The 24052-nt window shown below is 36.6% G+C and overlaps 2 long non-coding RNA genes across 3 annotated transcripts; both read left to right on the plus strand.

Annotated features, from left to right (window-relative positions):
• Positions 1-85: 85 nt before the first annotated feature.
• Positions 86-10178, plus strand: LOC148224072 (uncharacterized). Of its 2 annotated transcripts, XR_015803421.1 has the most exons (4): positions 86-217; positions 2112-2451; positions 4489-4594; positions 5935-10178. It is a non-coding gene; the product is annotated as an uncharacterized LOC148224072 (long non-coding RNA). The 2 variants fall into 2 exon arrangements; XR_015803422.1 differs by lacking the exon at positions 2112-2451.
• Positions 10179-13842: 3664 nt separating this feature from the next.
• LOC148224073 (uncharacterized) lies at positions 13843-23678 on the plus strand. Its single transcript, XR_015803423.1, has 2 exons — positions 13843-20773; positions 21682-23678. It is a non-coding gene; the product is annotated as an uncharacterized LOC148224073 (long non-coding RNA).
• Positions 23679-24052: the final 374 nt, after the last annotated feature.

Here is a 24052-nt window from a genome sequence, read left to right on the forward strand (position 1 = left end):
AAAGCTTTGATACTTTTTTACATGCATCACCTTGGAAACAAAACGTGAATATGTGGATGTTCCCTTTACAACGTGACAAGTGCTGGATTTGCAGCCTTGACAGCTGATGTGCTGCTCACAGCCACTGACATGCACAGGGCAGCAGCAGCAAAAGGTTGGAGCTTTCTTTTCCTGTCCTGCCAAGATGCCTCAATCCTCACTGGGAAAGAAACTGCAGGTAAGGACACACACTTAGATCCCACCTCCCCACAGTTTCTTCCTAAATAGAGTTATCTGCCATTCTTCTTGTAGTTTCTGTGACTTAGGGAGAAGACTCCTAGTCCATACTTGTTAAGATGGTTTGAAACACAAGTTTGTTTCAGTATAAAGATTTTTTTCTCCCACTTTTTAAAATTAATTTTAAAAATTAATATATTTTCTTTATATTAAATGAAGCAAAAGAAATCTTCTGATGCTGGCTAGTTATAATGCCATTTATTATTTCATTCATGGTCCTGCTTTCACCAGATAATGTGATGCTAATGGAGAAAAACACCTACTAATTTTGCACATCATCAAATTATATTATATTCAAACTGACAACTAAAATTTAGGAAATGCTTAGCCTATACTCAGGCCTCAAAGTTAAAACTTTCTTTCTCAAGTAATGGCTTTAATTGCAGATAGCACTTAAATGGGAGACGTCTTCAGTGTTTGCTAATTTATATGCTGTTCAATAGACACTGGAGAGATAAATACATCCACAGAGAAAGAGAAGGAGTCATCTCAAGGATTGTTTTGTGCTGTGTGGTTATTTTTGCTAAATCTCTTTAGAGATAAGAGCTTAGAGCTTTTACTGGACGTTTTTCACTTCTTCCTTCTGTTGATGTAGTAAGGCAAACAAAGCACAGCCACGCTCCTCCTTTGCCAGCCATAGATATATTTTCAATTTCAATTACTTCTGATTGCTATATAAAACTCTGACTTGACTTTTAGGAGCAGTTGCAAAAGAGTATAGAATTATAATCAGGATCCCCTTGAGCATAAACACAGACTTATTTGGGCACGTGTACTCACTCCACTGCAGAACACTTGTTGCCAGGTTGGATTATTTTTACTGATCCATATGTGAGGCTGGTTTATTAACAGGAGAGATTCTAATAATCCAGCTGCTCTACAGTAAAACAACAAAAATTTAATAGACTAGATAGGCCAAAATTTTGAGTGACTTGGAAATGTAATCAGTTCCTTAAGCAGAACAAGAAATCTGTTATATGTGAAAAATGACTCAAATATTACTCATTGAAGTACCCACTGAAGTGCCCAGACCAACAGTCCCCTTTTCCAATGTTCAGCTGTGGTTTCTTCCCCCCTTAAACCCATCAGAAAAAACAAAATTAATGCAAAACCACTTGTTACTAAATGGGTAATATTTGCAGACATCAATCCATGCAGTTCTGGAGGCCTGGCAACAAGTTAATGAGGTTTGAGTATTCAGCAACTGAGATAAAACTGACCCAGAGAAACAACAGAGCTGTCAGGCTGTCATTTCTAGCTGGCAGCATAATGAAACCTACAACAGAGGGCAGTTAAGAATAAATGCACAATAATAATCTGGTTGGAAATAACACTCTAACAATCATTTTCCTTATTTAGAGATAACCCTTCTTAACTCAGTAAATTGTTGGTGTATTTATTTGACAGATATGCAGCAAAGGCAGTAACCACATGGAATAAATGTGTACTTATTAAGCAATTTTTTTTTTTTTTTTGCAAGGCACAGACACTATTTAATTTTAAAGACAATTCTCCAGGAGAATAATTAAATCCATGTAACTCAAGTATTACTGCAAAAATACCTCTCACAGGGTTAAGCAGCATTTAAATATATACTGTTTGAATTGTGATGTCAGTCAGTGTTCCCAACTGTAAGATGACAAAAACTGAAAGCATGTTACTGCTGAATATTAAATACACTGTTTGGATATACTCAGGACACACAAAAGTGTGGATACTCATTAGAAATACCTCCATCACAAGTTAATTTTTCTTCCACAATCTGAATCAAGGAGAAAAAAACTAATTTAAATTTCTCCTCTCCCTAAAAAGAAAATTTACCTCTATTTCCTCAGGTGTGCTCTGCACTCACTAAACCTCCCCAGGCTTCAGCCCATCTGTGTGCTGGGGGTTCCTGATGCACCCAGCCTGCCTGGGACAAAGGACAACAAATGGAAGCTGTTCCAGCATTCACCTCACAGTTTCGTGCTGTAAGCAGATATTCCTGATTCCAGCTGTTCCCCAGGGACTGTAACTCACACCTGGGACATCAGTGCCACTGTGCCTGACACCGAGCACAATGCACTGGCAGGGGGAACTCTGCATCAGCTACTCACACACCAACTGTGTCAGACACCAAAACCAAAAATAACTGAATTATGGAGCCTAGGACACTGGCCTGGGAGGTGGAACACGGTGAGTAAAAGCTCCTGAAAAGAGAACTCAAGGGAGAAGATCCAAACCTATGGGATATTGAGGGAAATAAGGAAAAAATACCGTTTTCATTCCATGGCAGATTTTTGAATGTTATACTTCATTTCTCTAGCTTTTACTGCCATCATTGAAACACTTCTGTGTTTCAGAATTACTGTTTCAGCATTACATCCTCATTCCAGCACTTCTGAAAGTGCATTTTTGAGGAACAAATCACAAAAAAGGAAAATATAATTCAGCGATAACTTCCGAGTGATCTGATTGCCTTGTATCTCTCCAATATCTGGTCAGCACCTAAAAAATATTTCCCAAGTTATATAGTTTGGGTGCATTGCAAAAAGTTGGGAAATCAGAAGTGAAACTGAAAAAATATCCTGAAATATTGTGGAAATGGCCTCCTTCTCCCAAGATTAATAAAACCAACCAAAGAACCTTCCACTCTTTTCCAACTTGAAAAGGGTTTCCATAATAAAGACAACATAAAACTGATTTGTGTTCCCTTTTCTGTCTTAGAAGTCCATTGTTCATCAATTGTTTGCCAATTGGAAATTTAAGTTTAACCTCACTGAAACTGTATCTACACTATAAATGCTTAGAAATATAGGGAAATCCTTAATTCTAGGCCAAAACGTGTGGGTGGTGCTCCTATACAAATGTGAGGAACATAAGAATTTTAATTTCCTTTCCTTGTTATTGCCACCTTTTTTCATTCTCTGACTCTTGACTGCTTTCCTCTGGCATCTATTGACTTAAATTTTTTCAAGTTTAAGACCATCTTTTTTATGCTGTATTTTGAGTTAAATTCTCCTTTTATATAAAACTGGAATTATGTTTTAGCTCAAGCTCAGGAAATAGTAAATTTTCCTGTCTGGAACTAGGCAATAAAAACCTGTGCATCACTTTCATAAAAATGGCATATCTAAGAGAACAGAAAATGTTCCAGGATATATTTAATTTTTTTCTTTATGTTGGACAAAATTTGTAATCCAACAGGAAAAAACCTGCAACTTAGGATTTCCACAGCAGCAGATAATACAATTTCAGGGAAGAGTACAGATATTTTTAAAGTCTATAACCATTTCCTCCTCATTGACCCAAGTATGTTAAGTGATACTTAACACTCTGGGTCAGTGATCTTCACGTGGTATCATGGAAGGAGTTTAAAAAGTGAAGAACTGTTCTTCTGCTATCATCTTGATACAAAAAGGAAGATGGATTTTGTCACAACAAGGTAAAAAGCCTTTAAAGGAAAATTATTCTTGGAACAGTATCATCAATTCTATTTTTAAAATATCTTACTGCTGGAAAGGCAAAGGAAAAAAGAAACTGCATTGATCTGAGTGCTGGAAATTTGCATCAGTTATGAATGACAGCCTGAGAAATCCCAATCAATTTAAAAAGGGAACTTTGGAGATCATTTAATTGAAGTAGAGTAAGTGGAAACTTCAATAATGTCAACGGAAAAGTTACTGTTTTCAGCTCAGTACACATGCTAAGACTTTGAGAGTCATAAGTACCTAATACCATTTCAGGAATTGAGTAGTGGGTAAAGATTAAAGCTTACTGTCTCCACAGGGTGCTGAGCTCTTGATTCATGTTTTTTCTAACATCAAGTCTGGATTATTGTAATACCCTGTTTGTATGCCTCTTTGATACAGTGCTTTGTCATTCACAAGCTTCAACATGCACAGCTTAAAACAAGTCAGCTCCTCAGTGCAACTGAACTCCATCAACATCCCAGCAGACTGCACTGCCTCACTGTCAGATTTAAAATCATTTTTTAAGTGTGTGTTTTACACACTTTTTTCACCTTTTTTTTTTTTTTTTCCCCCAGACTAAACTAATGATTTCTCATTTTCTCTGCTTGCTGCATGTTATGATGACAACTGCACTACAGGCTACAGTCTCTGAGAGCAACTGTGCCCTCAACAAAAAATACAGTGAGAGAAAGCAGACTAAGACAGATATTAGCAACTCAACAGATTTCTTAATGCATGTCTTTGTTTTCTCTTGTTTCAGAGTGTGTCTGGCTGTGGAGAAGCAACACTGAAAACTTGAGAAGTACAAGAAAACTCAGTCTATTTTAAATGTATTTTTCATATTTGAAAAGTGTCATTGGAGAATGGTAGATAATATTTTATGAATCTATACATATTAGTTATTCCAGTTACATACTCTAATGAATCAAGGCAGTAATATGAACAATTTCTGAGAAGTCAAGGAAATAGAAAGAGGCAGTAAGTGACTGGAGAAAAATAGTATCAGTGCATAACAATGATAGCTTAATGATAAGAGGGTGTCATGAATGGTGCACCACCACAGAGAGTAAATCTTTTAAACTGTCATTCACCATCTCTCTTAGCATAAAAAAAGTATTTAAAGTAGGAAAAATAATAATCAAGTATTTAGGTTTAATTTCAAGAGAATTCAGCATTCCAAAGACAACTATAAATGTCATTGCAGTCTTCTAGTTAAGTAAATAGATGTTACTTGAATAACAGGGAGTACCAATACAAAACCTATGATCACAACAGAAATGTGCACAAGAACTGAGTGAAATATTACATTAAAATGTTAGTATTTTAAACAATTAATTACAGTATTCCAGTGGACTGAAAGATTTAAAAATCAAACCCTAGGACACTATTGTAAGGGGTCTTAACTCTCTTCAAGATAGGTAAGTAAGAAAAGCTGCTATGTCACAGAATACAACATCAGTTATCTTAAGTATCTGAAGATATAAACAACAATTGCACACAAATTTAGGAATTTAGTTACTTTTTACAGAAAATGGAGGGGAGTTACTCTAAGCATTACAAAAGTCAGAATGACAAAAGTCTTGCCTGTTGCAACAGGCAAAGCACTAGAAGCTGCAGTGTCTCAAACCATCTTGTAATTATCTTAAGAATCCATTGGATTAATGGATAATCCCATCTGTGTAAATAGAAATAAACACAAATCTTTCCTACCCTGATTCCCACCACCATTTCAGTGAAGCATGATGTCATCCCAATTAATTACAAGTGCAGGGATATGGCCCAATATTATGTTAATGATTTCAAATACTTTTCTACTATGAGTACTTAGCTGCTTTTTTGTCTTGTATAGTTTTACACTTTCTGGGTTTTTATCCTGATTGTATAATTCCCTAGTTACACTGATAAACCACATTCATAATAAAAAAATGCTTAGTAGGAATTCAGTCTTAGGTTCTTTCTGTCCAGATTAGTTTCTCCTCTAAAGCACTACTTCAGTATAATAATCTCAGATTTACACCAGGAATGCTGAATTTTCAGATTCACTGAATACAGTAGTGTAGACAACAATCTTCCCCATTCTGATTTTCTTGGACAGTCCCTTTTACCTACTCCTTATTCCTTGATTTTTATGAAAACACAGATTTCCTGAGAAGTTTTTTTTCCTTCTCTCTCTCTGATTTATTTTTTTATTTAATTATTTGGCTAGGTCAACTGCTTTGTTTGCTCTGCCACTGAATACATTAAAAAATGGGTTTCATTGATGTGTCTGCTGGATCTGCAGCTTACACCATTTATTACCTGCCTGCACTGAACTGGAGAAGCCTGTGAGTTATGAAGATAAGGACAGCAGAACACAACAGCACAGCCTTGGAGAAGTAGATAAAGGGTGTAGCTTAGGCCAACTGAAGTCATGAAAAATGCAAGCAGGATGCCAGCTCAGCTCTGCAAGGCTGACAAAGCAGAAGTCAGGCAAAGCAATGATACTGCACTTACCCAAAAGCAGGGGTCGAGGAGCAGCCACCAGAAAAGGACACTGGACTTAAGACAAACTTCCTTCCCATAAGAACAATAAGACATCTATTTAAAAAAAAAATTATATATATATAAACCAGGTATTTCACAGAATTATTTAGGGTTTTGTTTGTTTTTTTTTCACATAACCTAACATGACTTCTGAAAGTAAACAAAGAGAGGGGTGAAGGCACCAAGAACTCTGCCTGCCTGCTTTCTCTTTCTGACTCCTTAAAGAAAACAGGAGGCTAAGCACTTGAAATCCCAATAAAGGAAGGAATTGCCAGGAAGCATTGGGTAAGCTGCTCAAACCCCAGAGAGAGACAGACATGTCCCTGTCCTCACCATTTCCACTGTTTTTCAGGCGATTTTGTCCTGCATGGCTCTATCAGACACTCATCTTCCTCTCAGTGCACAAGGAGGCAACGTGCCAGAGTCTGCTCACAGAGCCAATGCTGAACAAGGGAGATGAGACTTTTCTACTAAAAATCCTTTGGGATTCTAGGTGCTCAGTGTTCCTTCAGTATTACTCTATGCCACTGATTTACTTCTTCCTTACTGATTTACAGGATTTACTTTTGACAGCAAGGTAATTTACTAATATCTGATTGGAAGTCAGTTCTCTGCTTTTGCATCCTTTCAGCAGCCAGCACTGTAAATGATGCAGATATTACCATGAACTGCTACAGCAGAAGAAAGCCAGGAAGACAAAACATTCCTCAGATTTCTGGTGATTTTTTTTTTGCACTTGTGAGGGGGTAAGGGATGTACAGAGAGGAGCTAAGCCTGCCATTCCCAATCCATTGCTTACTCAACCAGCAAACCCAGAGAGGTGAACAGCTGAGGTATGGGACAGGCATGACACCAGCTAGGTCCTTTACAGCAGATATTCAAGCATGTTTTCTTACAGCATATCTTATTTCCTTTCTTCTAACAGTCACTCTTCTACACTAATTGTTGTATTCAACCTGAGAGCCTGGAAATGCCCAGACACTTTACCATAAACAAAAACCCCTGGCCTAGGGAATACCACCAACCACAGCCCTCTTAAAATCTCTATGTTCATCAAACTGAGCTCCCTAATTATCCTCTTTTACACTCCAAATGGTAATTTCTGTTTGCATGTAAAATGTAGAGCTTTGTCCACAAGTGGTTTTACTTTTGTAGAACTCAGATTAATTTTTTCCTCCCTAATTCAAAAAGAACAGAAGCAGATGGAGTCCAAGGTAATTTTCCCTTTGGGAATGGCATATAAAATTGGATCACTGGCATTTGATACTGTAATCAATGAAATGCTCCCAGACAGGAAATGCCTTCCTAACTTTTTTTTTTTAAACTTAAATGTAATGAAAAACAGAGAATGCAAAGACTGTAGTAATATTACAGAGAGTTCTGAAACTGATTGACACTAGTCTAAGACTATTAAGAAAATGAGAGAAAAAATTGTATTCATGTACATAAATTTAAAAAAAATCATAAAACTATTAAGCCTTTTTACTTAAATTACAATATTCAACAAGTTACCAGGCACTTTTAATAAATATAAAACAGACTATAGATTACTTACCTTTAAAGTGGGTAGAGTCTTACTCTCATTCAGAATTTCTCTGATACTATCATTGTTCACTGAGGTCGGGCTTGGAAATCAAACAGCATTATGTGATAAGGTAGTACACGTTTTAATGCTAAAGAATGAGTTTTAAAACTTTAAATTTTATTTCATTTTAGGGATTTACTATTTTTTAGATTTTATTTTAATTAAGAGAACATTCTGATAGAGACCTTTGGTTTAGTTTAGTACTCATTCCATAGAAAACCCAAATATTTTTGCTCTAACACACAATTGTCATTTACAGAGAAAGAACTCAAACTGTGATGCATTAAGGACATTTTTTTCTCTTGCATTTCGTCTCCAGAAATCACACCTGAAGCACGCCATCAAAATTATGTGATATTGATGCTACTCGAGGAACAGATAACAAAACACCCTAATGTCAAAAGTAATTTCATTTTTCGGCCAAGAAGAATGAGGCCATCTCTAAACATATTAAAATATTATTCACTTTGACAATAAAACTAGTTCTGAGACATGAACTATTGCTATATTAGAGAAGGGAAGCAATCAGTATTCTTCATCTTCTAAGAATCTCTGTAATACAAAAAATCCATCATTGTCTAATGGAATCATTAAGTACCTGGAAGGCAAATGTCTTTTCTTACTTCCAGTGTGAAATCTAGTTTGAAACAAGCACTTACAGCTAACTCACTTCTCTAACATCCAGAAAAGTTTGACCAGAAATGAATGAATATTATCCATATCTTTTTTTGAAATTACATAAATTTTTCATTACTATTCCATGGTGCATTGTTGTACCATTAAAGAGCCCTAAAGGGATATATATACACACACACACACACATATATATATATATATATATATATATATGAGGCTACACTAATACTCAGCAGTGCTACAAATGATATTTCCGAAGATTTTACCCTAAAGAAGTTAGTTTTTCCAAATTGTTAACTGTTATTACTCACTTGTTATAATATTTTTTCTGCTAATGTATTGAACTTATTACAATGTGTTACACTAATGGCAACATTTGTGCTATATATACTAGTTGCTTTCTAAAGAGGTATTTTTAAATGTTCTTAATGTCAGTTTTAAATCAAGCAATATGGCTTTAAGGATACAATTTCATGTACTTCATTATGAAAAGCTTGTTTTAAATGCATGGTAATCATACCTTGTGGATTTAATGAAACACATGCTTAAAAAAAAATACAACATGAGAATGTTGAGTACATCTGTAAAATTAATTTTATGTGTACAAATCAAGAACTTGAGTACTTGAGCTGGAACAGACCAACCCTTTCCCTGACAATGTATAAATTGCTGCTGCTCTGTGTCAGTTTAGCAGCTCAGGGATCATCACAGAGGCCATTCCAGTTTCATGCTGTGTGTCTAATCCCTCTAAACTTTATGAATCAAAAATAAATCAACACTGTGACGGAATTTCTCTTTGCCTGAGAAAGAGAATGGCTTCTAATGCAGGGACAGGTACTGATTTTTTACTTACTTAAGACTCAATCAGCACAGCCATATTTCATATTCCACAGCCACATTCCATATTGTTTGCTTCCTTCTCCATTCTACAACGGGTTCACCAATATTTTGCTTCCTAAAATTCACAGCTGTGCCAAAGGGACAGCTAAAGGGACGAGCAAGCCTCCAGGAGCATTTTGTGTCACACTGTTCTCACAAGGAGTGAAATGAGACTAAAACCCTTAGTTCTCTCCCACTGTAGGTCTCTGGATCTGCACAGGATGGGGGAAAGTAGTATCCTAATTAAAATTACAGGAATTGTTACCATTTCAGTTGACTGTCAGTTTTACTGACAATATTAATTACTAAAGCCACTGTGACTATCCCAATCATGATTGTAGGTACGTGATTAACAGGGTTTGGAATCTGAAACCTTTTGGAATTAGCTGGCTTTACTGGGATGCTGGAGATACAACACAGAAACCATAGCACACATACATCTTCAGATTTGTCCACCAGAGAGAAATCTCTTAGTTCAAGGTCTCTCAGTTGTTTATTTTGTCTTCATGGCATCATCTTCCCATCACCATTACTAAAGCAGCCAATTCATTGCCATTAAAAGTAAGTTTCATAACACTTAAAGAGCTCTCTGAACATCACAAGTGCATTTCACTAGTGCTATCAAATCACACTCTTGAAACAGCTTTCTTTTCCTGCCAACTCAAGCTATTTGTGATAGGACATAAATAGACATGTGCTTCAACATCTTATTGAAAACTGCTGAGCTATCTCGACACCTTTTTCTTCAGTTAGACTTTTACAGGCTCTGTAGCATCATTACATTTTAAAACACAGATTTAAATAAACCATTTTAGTGGAGTATTAAATCATAGTTTTCTGTAATTTTAAATTGCTGTATTCTTTGTTTGATGCCTTTTTGCACTTTACAAAATGCAAAATTAATGATCACTTTTCTTATTTAAGACCAGTAGCTAACGCCCCTTTTCTGTGTGAAAATACAAACATAAAAGCCAAGCATTCAGAGCAAACTCTTAGTTTCTATGGTAATATCATGAAGCACAGTAGCAAGTATTATTTTAGAGCATTCTTCCACTTCCTATTCAAATGGTTAGCATAAAGTATTTTCCAGTCAACAGCAGATCAATGTCTTTGTTTCTCTCCTGCCAGCCGTACTACAGACAAGGAGGAGTCATAGTGCTGAACAATATTGCTGTGGGAGATGGGATTAAAATAATCAATAGAACTTTTAACACATGTTTTTCATTTTGAAGGAAACTAAAACTCCAATTCTCAGATTGTCTCCTGCTAGTATTAGGCTATGTTGTAATTATTATTTCCCATAACAAGCAATTGTAGCAACACAGGGATTACTACACTAAATCAGATGTGGGGTTCATCTTGTCTGACAACCTTTTCCAGACTCCCTGATCATACAAAAATGCACAAGAAAACTGGTATTTCAGCAGAAAGAGGCTGGTTAGAGAGCTCTAGGTCTCATGCTACATGGTGGCTGTGCATGGTCACAGTGGCTGAACTATGCTGGGTGACCCAACATGAGGCTGCTGTCACAGTACAAGTCCTAGTTATAGTCACAGACTGCAGAAATTCCAATTCCCAGATGGAGATTCATCACATGATTCAATCACATGAACTCTTCTGGAACTGTAACTTAAACAGCAAACATTGCAATGAAGGTATTCCTTATTCATAAAATCAAATTGGTTTCCATGAAACATTGTACCTTTTATCTCAAAAAAGGCTCAGATAGTCCTTGACCTCCCAAATTCATCAAGTTGTACTTAATGAACACTATTACTCTGTAGTATTGCTATGAGTACCATATACAGCCATATACACAGACAGAGATTAAGAAAGCAGCAAGGAGTGGAACTTAAAATAATACAAATTGATGTAGTATCACCTTGATCACCAAGAGCTCATTATAAATCAACATCTTCATTACTAAGTACAAAAGCAAATTTTTCAAAGGCGTTTTCATGAGTCCAGAGCAAGACTAGGAAAACTTGCTGTTCAGAAACCTAGAACATATCATTCTTGTCAAAATAGAACAACAAAAAATAAAAATTCCCAAATATGTTTAATTTTTCAATAATGCTCTGTTATTCTTATATTACCAATCCATTCTCCTCTCTTCTAAATTTTAAATTTGAAGTACTACTAAAGTTGTCACTCAGAAGGAGCCTGAATAAAATATTGCTGAACAAGGAGCATGCTCATTTAGTTGCATGTCCTTCTGCTTTCTACCTATGTCTCTGAAATTTAAATTTCTCCTGAAGTAACTGGTGATTTGGGGCTTCCTGAATTTGAAATTCACAAAGCTGCTATAGTCTTAAAGCATTTTGCATATAACTGGGCATCTCTTCAGAGAAAGAAAACACTCAAGGATGATTCACTGAAATTATTTGTGTCCTGGGCCAAACTCCACAAAATTAAAATAAAATTGTTTCTGGCAATGGGAAACACAAAAAAAAAAAAAAAGAAGAAAAAAAGGAAACATGCTTATCCTGGCATTTATGATACACTTCACATTACAGAGAAATGTAATAAATTTAAATATAGATAAGCATATAGGTGTTTATTTGCAAACAACATTAGTAGCTGGATATAGACTCACTCATGTGAGTGGGGAAATCAAGTTCATGTTCTTAATTTGAGTGTTTCACCCTGAGTGTCCCTGAACCACACAAGGAGCAAGAGCAGCACCTTTGTCTCAAGGCCTCCTTTGGTTTGCCCAAGATTTCCAGATTTCCTCTGTCCAGCTAAAAATGTCTGCCACAGAAATGTAATCATCTTCTCAGGGTTTGTGAACCTTTTTTCCTCTCTTTACTTTTTAGAGAGAAACTACTAAATCTATTTTGCATCCAATTTTAGCTTTTGCAAGGTAAATTTGGAGCTTCTGGCACGTTTGGAAGACAGCAAAAATTATTTAATAATGTCCCATGATCCATGAGTAAGGTTAGTGATATCTACCAGACAAAACAGTGAAGTGCCTCTTGTTCTCAAGTTATTCTTCAGCAAGTGATGCTGTCTAAAAATAATGTCCTAGGTTTCAGAGACTGGCCCTGTAACTTTTATTCATATAAATCTTGATTTTACAAAAATCTGAGGACTCAAGGGTTCAAAAAAGCTGAATTTACACTGTACAGCTGGCATTTATGCAATCTCAGAATAGCCTGAGTTCAAAGGGGCCCACAGGGATCACCAAAGTGCAGTCCCTGGCCCTGCACAGAACAGCCCCAAGAATCACACCATGTGCCTGAGAGCATTGTCTAAATGCTTCTTCAACTCTGGCAGGTAAGAGTAAGTGATGAAAATTATACTGCTGAGAAATACATGTTTATGGCATCTCTGATCTCAGGTCAAAAAAGATCCAGCAACCCTTAGAGCTAAAAAATTCCAAGTAATCCCATGGAATTAAAGCAATTGAATTGAATAATTCATATAGGACTGAGAGCTTTAATTTGAAAAAAAAAATTAAAAAATAGTGGAATGGCTTTCCCCCAAGTATGCTACCAACTTACTTCATTTTTATCTTGTTGAGATTCACCAGTAATTATTCCTGAAAGACTTACAGAAATACAATTAGAGAAAAGGAAAAAAAAATATCCAGGTAAAGTCTGACAGCATTTCAGACTGGGAATGTGTTAGGTGAAGGGACAACCTGTTATTTTCTGTAAGAATATTTGCAGTGCTCTGCTGGTCCATGTCTTTAAAAAAACTGGAGTCAGCTGTTCATCACAGCTTTGTTATCTATCTAATCCTTCTAGGTTTCTTAGCAAATGAAGTGATTTGCAGGTTTTCTGTAACATTTAAGGGATGAAACTTGCAGTGTTTAAATATCTGTTGTTTTACTCGTGAAGATTTGTCACAGGGAAAGACAGTCTGTAACAAATGCAAAGCATCAAAGTGTTTCATTCTACAGAATTTTTTTTTCTTAGTCTCCTATTTAAATTTTCTAAATTGTTTCTGCTGTTATTTGTAATAGCTGGTGGAGCCCTGTCAGCTATTGGCTCTGTCAGAACAAGTCTCAGATTTTAGCATTCCAGAATAGTAAGTTTCATTTTCTCATTCTCTTCAGGAAAATTACTATGCACATATTCACTTACATAGTTCTTTCTTTTATTGAAAGCTGACATTCTACTCAAACCACTAAACTTCATAACAGGAGATATAATCATCAGTTCTGAGATTTTCTTTTTCCATTTATACATACACACACAGATTGAATTAAGAATAGGAAGCTAGCTTTACTTAAATATTTGGTGTATACTGTGACTGGAGGCATTATAGGATAGACAGGCATCAGGCTAAGATGAAAATGAGAACATTATTTTATAGAGATTTTGAGAAGCTTACTGTAAAGAAACTGAATTTGTATTTTAAGTTGTACCTGATTTATACTTAGCTCCTGTAGTTTTCCCATAAAATAGCTGCAATATTTGAACAAAGGAGGCTGATTTGTCTTTTTCTAGAATGCACAACAAAAGAGACACACACACATATATATATATAGTTTGGGTAGATGTATTCTACATTCTATTGAGGAAGATGCAATTTAGCACTGTTATATAATAAATAGAACTTCAGAAATCACATTGACTTAAGTGACAGTTGAAAGAAAAAAAACAGATTAGCTCATCTCCCAAGATGTGACCATGCACTACTTTTAATGGGCCTCACAAATACAGGAGATCAGCTCTCATGAGAGAAAGCTGAAACATTCCACCAGCCAAGCAATTTAAATTCTAACCATTTACCAGAAGACATAAAGGTCAGATATGTACCAGTATCTCTAGGCACACAGATACATTATCTCCATCTCTGAAGGAAAAAAATAATTATTAAAGGGAGATGGTACATGAGACTCAGAAATTAGATGCAGGCACTTCTGCTAGAAACAGTTATCAGGTGAAATCTCACCCATGGGATAAAAAAATCCTCCCAAACTCAAGTTTTTCAAGATTCTGTGGATTAAAGGAGAATACTCAACATCAGTCCCAAAGCATGACTATTCTTATTGAGGACTTTTTTATTCTTACATACCGACTGTGTGTTATTCTCACAGGGATATTTTGGGATTACACAACTAATGGAAGTATGACTAATAGCAAGTCAATAATTGGGGACTAAAGATGCTGAAAATTCAGAGAGAGTGACTCTGAGTGTGGATGCTTGGATAATTGGGATTCCAGTGTCTTTTTCTTTAAAAAAAATCCACAGTGCTATCTTACTTTGAATAATGGAAACCAAATGAAAGCTACACAGTTAATTTGTTTTATTTTAGCCTCCCTCCAAAGCTTTGTTTCTCCAATCTGTTCAGTTCATGCTACTGGTTAGAGCTCATCTCCCTCCTAAGTGAACCTCTTTGGAGATGTAACTCTATTTATAAATGGAAAACAAATCAAGCAGGCAGACAGAGCAGTCTCTGTGAACGCTGAGCTGAGACAAAATTTTTTTATCTAGGAAAGAAAAAAAATTACTCTTATAAATTCTTTGTCAAAATGCTAGAGTTCAAAATGCAATTGCTAAATTATGGGTTGTGGCTACTAACCCTGGCATAGATTTAGCTTGGCAATGACTGGAGAATCAGCAGGGGCAGAACACCAAGTCAGGAGAATGAGGTAGCACATAATCAGGTATGTTCAACAGCAAAACCATTTGCATAAACAAAATAAAAACCAGGATTCTGTTTCTCATTCAGATCCTGCTAGATTTCAATGTAATGGAAAGACAATAGTTTTGCTCTCAGCCCCAAATTATTGCCAATCAATGTAATATTTCTAAAAAAGATTTAAAGATAGTTGACGGGTTTTTTCCCCTCTATTCTTCTCTTTTAGCTCTCTTTTAACCTAAGTTTTAATGGCAATTGATTCATTGCCCAGTTAAGTCAACTCTAGGTACATCAGAATCTCTTGATGAATATTCACAGAGCTGAACAGAAAAGCTGCCCAAAAATCAGATTTGAATGAAAAACTAGGACATCTGTCACACAGACAGGTAACCCTGAAAAAGTGTTTTTGCTGGAAGAAACTGAAAGAGAAAAGTTAGCTGCAAAAAAGAGACTTGTCTGGACTTCTACTCTAAGCAGCAGGGAAAGTGAGTCAAAATCTCTCAAAAATGATATATATTGTTGAATTTCCCAATATCATTGCTGTCATCCTTTCAGAAAAAAATCCGTGATATATATGCTGCTTATCAAGGCAAGGGAGTATTCATTGCAAAACCTGCTGGCCTTTCAAACCATTTTAGAAAGTGTTAAGGGATGCTTCACCAATTTTAGGAAGAATTCTTACCTATTTGCATCAAGTCCTGCTGTTGACAATTCCTCTGCATGAGAAGTGGGTGGGAGAGGATTTCCAGAGAACAAGGGCAGGCTGCACAGGGGGCTGCTCTCCAGTGCACAACTGCAGGCAGAGCTCCTCGTGAAAACTGTGATCACTCCCAAGGATTCAGACACCACTTCTGGTTTCATGTGCACTGCATTGCCATGCCACAGCACTTGGAAATTAAGAGATAAATTAGTTTTTTACAGAAATTGGCAAGTCTATCTTCTCCTACACCCACGAACAACTCAAGCACTGAAAAAGGCAGTGGCATGTCCATGCCTTGCCTGTGCTCTGCAAGACCTTGTACAGTTTAGAATACTTGTAGGTGTACAGTACTTATGGCATACCAAAATAATTAATGTGATTTTACAGCTGATTAAGATCATTTAGAATTAAGAGAAATAATGCCAATTTTCAAAGAGCCAGACTTTTGAGCATTTGATCCAAATGGATTAAAACGTTGGACAGAAAATATTTTGTACTTTCAAATGCTAACTTTTCTTTTAACATCTATTAAACAAAACAAATTCAAAGGTATTTGAGATGTTCCTTTTTGCTCTCCATTAGTACCTATCCTCCTTGAATCTGAGTTATCATTTCTGGGTCCTACCCAGTGGAGCTTACAACTTGTTTGGTCTGTAACTGTTTGTTTTTGTGCCTCCTGGACCAAGTCCTTCTGGACGTATCTGACCTTAAAAAAATTGCTATTGACTCAGACATCATTAATTCAGCTGTCAACTTTAGTAGTAATTTGACTCAAAGTTAAAACCTCCTTTACCTAATCTAGTTGGCTGGAATCCACTCAGTCTAATTGAGTTATCCATTTAACATGAGACCTTTCAACAAGTCTTTCTTAATACAGAAAGAACATATCAAATATTAAAATCCTTGTGTGTTCTAATACAAATTTATACCTACGGTTTAAAAACACTAAGACCTTTCTTTTTCATACTTGGCTTCATTGTGAAGGCTCAATACAATCATATTTGACATTTTCAAGTAGGTATTTCTCAGTTATTTAATGGCAAAACTCTGAACAGAATTCATAATGAGAAGATACACTCTGTCATGTTCATAGAACTCACAAAAATCTGCTTCAGCTCCTCATAAAGAGACAATGCCAGTGATTTGCTAAGGAATCAAGAATATTTTCTCCTCCCCCTGTTTTAGAACTAGCTACCACTAGTTAGTCAGTAAACCACTAAGTCATCTTTCACTGTAGTAATTAACATAGGTTGAACTTGCAGCTCTCCAAACTCAGCTTGAATGTGCAAAATGTTAAACTGAAAAAAAAAAAAAAAGTGTGCTGAAAGGGTCATTTACAAATTCTGTAAAGGCTATAGGGACAAGAAGGACTTTTATTTGGTCTATAAGATGTCCTGATTGTGCTTGAAATACCCTGTGCAGATTAACACAGCAGACAACCACCAGAAACCACATAATGGTACCCTCCAAACAACCTCAGCAATACCATTTCTCCTGCCAGACATATTCATTACCTGTGCCACTCATTTTGGAAAAGCATGGACAATTGCTAAGCTTTTCCAATTAAAGGCTCTATGGTAAATATTTTTTAAGTTTTAGAAGTTATTTACATTACTGTTTCAGTTAGGCAATGAACTGCTATTATATCACAGAAATAATTAAGCACCATGTAATTCAAGTTTTTCTGATCTTAATGCCATGCCTGTAAAACAAAAAGGTTCTAGTTCATACTTATGGTCCTATGCTAGCAGTGATTCTTGGGGGGAATCTTTATAATTCAGATTGACTTCTCATTAAGGATGTCCAGCTGAAAGAGTTAATAACGTCTTTATGTCTTCAGCAGTGTTTAACAGGTGGATATGTGGACAAAAATAAAGATATTATTGAAGATGTTTACTGAAAAAGTATATCCAAGTCTAATCTCCACATGATTAAAACCATGCTGCAAAATTTGATAAAGTAGCAAACTGCAAGGATGATTTGAAGACTGGAAAATCTGCCTTACAGAAAGAGATTTAATAGGTTCAATCTTTTTAGCTCATCAAAGTCAAGCTTAAGGGATCTGTAAGAGCAGACAGGGGGAGAGTGTATCTTTCACCAGAGGGTTTTTCCACAGAGCAGGCTAAGATGCAACTATATTCCTTGACTGAGAGTTAAAGCTTACAAAATGGAAATTAGAAAAAAAGGGCTGTTTTAAACAGTAAGAATTATTAACCAGTGAGGAAATTTAACTAGGGGTGTTCTGGAATCCCTCATATTTTAAATGCTCAAAACAAATCCGAGTATTCCCTTTTATTTCTTAAGAGACATGGTGTGCAGGCTTGATATTGAGCTAAAAGATGATGAGCCAGCCCTTGCAGTCTCCTGCACATAGTTCCACATTTGTGTTGTTCCCTTTCTGGAATGGTCAATAACAAAACTCTGTGTCTAAATTGTTCAGCACAGGCCAAGAAAGCTCTGATTCATCTGCAAAATCCCACTATGGTCATATGCAGTAAATGCTCTCGTGGGGTTAATCAAGTGTTGCCTCATCTTCTGGTCAATAATAACAATTAAAAAGGCACTTTTATGGTGATGTCATCTGATCTACTCAAGGACATGAAGCTCCAGAACACTGCCCTTTTTTCCTGTCACTTCGTGCTACATTTTATTGCTACAGCTATGTCTCATTGAGAAAAGAGGATAACAGCATGTATGTGGAGTGAAGGGTTTATTATTTGCCCATTTAATGTTTTAACAGGCTATAATTACAAACTGTGTAACTGAGATATCAGAGTTGAGCCTTTAGGTCCTTTCAGGACTCATACCATTAGTTCTAGTTCTGAATTACTTAATAAACAAAAGAAAGTTGCCAGTTTTCCTTGTGTAACTTTCTTAGACATCCTGGTTGTTTAGAGTTTAATACAAAAATACTACCTGTATTTTTTTTCAGGCAAATATATCATCTAAGCAAACAATCACATAACATTCCACCTAATCTCTACTAATAGAGATTATTAAAAAACAGCAAACCACTGTTGGTTCCTAGAGCAAAAGGCATAAAGCCCTTATCCAGAAATCTGCTCACTTCTCAGTGTTCCCACTTAGTACTCACTACGTGTCCTGAACCCCAAGGATTCATCAACCTCAGCATTTTCATCACAGTTGGTAGAACTGTAAATGCTATTATTCTTATGGAAAAAAATCAGCCTTTAAAGTGCCATGGCTGCAGCAGTATTACCTTTTGGAGCTTCATCAGCACTTCACTGCCAAGCTGGACTCATTCCTCTGAATGCCAGGGAACATCCTCTCTGCTTGAGGAATCTCAATGGAATGTAGCTGCATGGGACTTCTACCAAAAAGAAAATGTTAATTGACATTTCTGTTCAAACATGGATTACTTTAAACATTTCCCAGAGTATAGCCTACATATGAATCAAGGGTCTAAAAATGTTCCCTAAAACTTTGGTTAATTCTTGTTTTCTCTCTATGTAAGTAACTACCCTGATCCTTCAGGAGTTGTTTTCAGAGCCCACCTTCCTGTTCAAAATTAAGCAACTTCAATCTCTGGCCAGCTGCTTCTTATAAACCCTGAATTTACTCACACTTTAATCTTATGATTCTTTAGAGCACATTTACCAAAATAGTGAAGTGCAGGAAATGGTTTTCTTGGAAATGCTTTCTTTTGATGTTATACTCAAACAAATTGTGGACTAAATTTTCAAGTGCACATTCTAATATTTACACAGTTCAGACAATGTTTAGATATTTTAATTGGCCTGTTGGCAAATGAAGGCCTTGAGAATTTTGAATTCAATGCTGTAAAAAATAAAGGAAAAAAAAAGCAGCATTGGGAAATCTTAAAACGAATACAACAAACACTGAAATTTTTCTAATGCTTCATCAAAGGCTTATGTAGCTGAAAGGCCACTTAACACAAAACTAGCAGTTCTCATCAGTGAATACAATAAATAGGGGGGAAAAGTGAACACAGGCACAAAACCAAGAGCACAAGGGGGGTAGGTAACCTCAGAATAAAATCTTTCATCAGCACAGTATGTGAGAAACAACTGTGGGGAAAGAGTGGGCAGGGAGTCTGGGGAAAGCAGGGACAAAAACAGCATTTTCTGTGTTCTAGCTGCTCTGCTACTAATCACATATTTCCTTTGTACCCAAACCCCCACCATTCACCAATTTCCCAAAGTTGGGTTCTCCTGCTATTTTATTGGGCACTTTAGAAGAAAGCAGCAGCTTGAAGTTTAGGTAGGACATGTAAGTGTGAGTGGTACATTTTGTATCCCCTGGTTGTCATCCTGCTTGCATTTACAAAACAGGCTTTAGAAGGAAGTGTCCTTTGAGGGTAGATTACTCTCAAGCAAGTAAAGCAAATTTATGCACAGCTTCTGCTAAAAGCAGGGATTAGGACTGCCAGCTGCTATGGACAGACACACTGAAGAGCATCCTAACACCTGGAAACAAACACCCTGGTAGGGGACTGGATGTAAAGAAACTCGAAAAAATACAGCACTGACTGCTGCCAGCCAGCAGAAAGCTGCAGCTCACCAGAACATATCTCTATGTAAAATTACTTTTAACCCAATTATACTATTAATGAAGCAAAAGCTGGATACACACACACAGATTAAGTCAGCTGCTGATTTTTTTCTTTTGAATTGTTTTCTAGTATCAGGTAACAGTCCTGCATCTGCAGAGCCTGGCAGTTCAATTTTCTTCAGTTTTTCTTATTTAATCCTGATATCAACGTGTTTGTGTAATATTTTAACTCAGAAAAAGTCGGCAGTCAGTAGTACCTATTCAAAGACTGAAAGAGATATATGAGTGCAGACCATTTTGCATTTATTTCTTTGTATGATATATTGATTTTTCCTACAGAGGTGGTGTGAAGGACTGAAGTGTTATGGTTAATGGATTAAACATTGTTATGAAGGACTTTTTGTCCATTATATGACCAATTTTGTTCTTATATTAGGTCTTTTAAATCTGGAAGTAAAATGCTGAGAAATCACTTACTTAAAATTTCTGCAAAGAACAGCAGACTCCTTCAGTTTCTCCAAAGATTAATTTCCATCTGAATTGGGGAAGGCATGGTTTTATTTTGGACCAGCCACACAGACCACAGTAAAGAACTGGTAAGTGTAGGATCAAAGGGACTTTGTTCTTATAATCTCAAAGTGAAGTTTCTTGGAAACACTGGCAAAGAAATCACAGGAGCAGCTTGAAGCACCCAGTGCTGATCTGAACCACTAACACAATGCAAAGAACAATAATAGGTACAAAAATCTAGGAAAAGACCTTAAATATAACCCTGGAAGCCAGTACCCAAAACTCACTGACTCTTTTTTGAACACAGACCTTGCACAATGGCAGGCACTGGGCAGCATTCATATTTCACTCTCAGGTGAAATATTTAATGACAAACCATTCTAATCAATGATGTAAATGCACAAACAAGACTTTAAGAAATGAGCTTTCCAGAATTATAACTGAATGGGATTATTTTATTTCAGTCGTTTTCTCAGGGACTCTTTTCTTCTCTCTTACAGCCAGTGCCAGAACCATCACTTAAGAATTGTTACACTGAAAGTACATAATTAAAATCTCTATTATGCACCAGAACTTTACTTCCAAGATAGAGGATTTTTTCTAATAATTAAGCATTATATGTTAATCTTTCACAGAGAATTGCAGATTGAGTCATTGTCTATATTTATATGCTAATGACTCTAAGGAAGAAAGCAGAATTAAGTTTTTAAATTTCAATGGACAAACCATTTATTAAAAATAAATATACTTCATGAAATTACCACTAATTTAATATTTCCATTAATAAATGCACATCTAAAATAGAAGCAATTTTAATACTAAATTGGGCAACACGGAAAAATGAAATTTTATATTATTAAATGCATATTTACTACTATAAATGTTGTATTTTCTTCAACATGCCTTTGGTTTAGAAGTTATTTTCTTTTCCATTTCAAATCATTAAAAAAATATGGCTAACCATTTCCTGATTGACATTTCTTATCTTTTGCAGCAATCCGAAAGACCAGGTGACATAGCCTCACTATTAATTACTAAAGACTGTGGCAATATTGTAAAGAAATTTGTTGAATTGGAAGAAACTTCAGAAATACGTTTTTCTATAAATTGAAAGAATTTTCGGCTGCCAGAAAAAAAAGCAGGAATCTCAGCTCTTCTTCAGATCCTATCCATTCTTTGCACTGTTATTGACTGAAATTAGACATGTATCTTCATATCCATTTTTCTAATCCTAAAACAGGCAAAGACCACGCATTCTAACCAGTGATAGAGATAACTCTCACAGCATCACTGGTGAAAATGAAAGGCTGCTTTGTGACAAATGACATGTTTGTTTTCACTTATATACAATATTCCTCTACAAGGGGTGACAAAGAACCCCCTGGTAGGAGGGGGATGTTGTCCCCACCTTCTGAGTTCTCCCCCAGCTTTTAGAACGTGGCAGAAGCTGTGACAGCCACACCAAAGAGCAAAATTCACCTCCCAGGCAGAGAACCTACAAAAAGATCAAGGTGCACAGAGTCATGGGGTGCTTGACTTGGACAGCTTTTGTTTCAGTCTACATTTTGGAGAAACAAGACAGATTTGAAAGAGAATTCAGAATTAAGTAGCATAATCTTTCTCCTACAGCCTGCCAAATGTCAGAGCCTCTTCTGTCTTACGCTAACAGCCTTTGTAAATTGTTCTGGATGGTATTTGCTAATCCACAGGGAATTCTCACATCTTCCTTTGCTTATGAATCAGATGGTGAGCCCTTGGCAGCTGACCAGAAAGACAGTGCCTTTTCCCTGCTGAACTATCAATCAAGGAAGTTTCTTACTGCTCTGTGCTGCAGACACATTCTTTCACACACTAAATTATCTCTGATGGACTGATTGCAGTGAGGTGAGCACACTAAAGCCATTTGACTGGAGTGCATAAAACTCTTTATTGCTACACAGACACAGCTGCACCAGCAATTCACAGCTTTGAGTGGCCCAGAGGAGTTTTCTGTATTGCCTTTTCAGTAGTTAATATATGTTCTGTAACAGCTTCTCTGGCAAGTTTCTTCCAACAGTGCCCTACAGGTTATACAGACCACTAAACCCACTAAATATCCTGATGACATAGAAAGATGTCACACATAGGAAACTGCGAGCAATTCAGTGCTCCACTCTGCAAAATCTCCATCCAACTCAGTTCAGAAATATTGGCAAATCCCACTGAAATATTACACCAGAGTAAGGAAACACTCATTCCCTTTCTACCTCAGGCAAGACACACATAAAAAACACCTGGCTTGTCTGGTTTGTTCTCACTGGTAGTGATGTCCCTGCAGCCTTCTCTAGTCCCCTTCTCTTTCTACAGCACTTCATTTTTGTTGACTTCGTTGCTCTTTTCCCCTGATAAAATTGCTTTAAACTCTGTACTTTGAAGATACTCACCTCCCACAGCAGGGTAATTTGTAAAGCAAGAATGTTTGTGTCACCAGGCTTTGGGAGCAGGGATGCTGCCAGCAGCTTCCTCCATGTCCAGCGAAGACAATCCCTGGCTGCCAAGGCAGGGCCAATTACAAACTGTGTTAATGCCTCTGTGATAACAGATTTAGGAAAAAGCTGCAGTATGAAAACACCAGGATCAGTGGAGAAGGAGGGGGAGGAGGTTTTCCAGAGTTGAAATTCCCCTGTGAAAGAGACCCATGCTGGAACAGGATCGTGGCAGACCCATGGAGAGAGGAGTCCATGCTGGAGAGGTTTCCTGGTAGGACCTGGGTCCCTGGGGGGAGATCCACACTGGAGCAGACTCTCCTTGAAGGACTGCACCCCCTGGAAGCGTGACCCACGTTCCACAATTGCAAGACAACGAGCAAACCTGATTTTGGCTAAACACCAAAATGTAAAGGGTGTTGAAGAAGGCAGAGAAAAGACACACCAGGTCCATCTGTCACTCTGACTGGCTGCTCTGAACAGCAGTTTCCCCTGAAGTACATAAAAGTTCTCCTAATGAAAATCTGTTAATTTTCTATATGAAGTTATTTATTTTTGCTTTTCAAGGAGAGATCTGGATAAAAATATCCAAGACAATCAGTGTTGAAGAACAGATCAAAATCACATTCTAAAGATCTGGCCTCTTACAACTAAGGGTTAGACCACATCAGGGGAAAGCCACATTTCACATCTAAATTCACCCTAATTTTACCTATGTTGGTGTTTCAGATCAAGCACTTAATACCAGTAAAGTAGCATTGGTACTTTGAAAAGAAATTGATATCAAAGTACTGTCCTAGACTATTAATTGTTTTGTTCTCTTCCCATATGGTATATTGGCTTTTTTTCCTTTTTTTTAGCTACTCTTTGGAAAGGAAATAAATCCCCCTTAGCAAATCC

Source organism: Sturnus vulgaris, chromosome 4, assembly GCF_052056855.1.
Source record: "Sturnus vulgaris isolate bStuVul1 chromosome 4, bStuVul1.hap1, whole genome shotgun sequence".
In the NCBI taxonomy this organism is placed as follows: Eukaryota; Metazoa; Chordata; class Aves; order Passeriformes; family Sturnidae; genus Sturnus; species Sturnus vulgaris.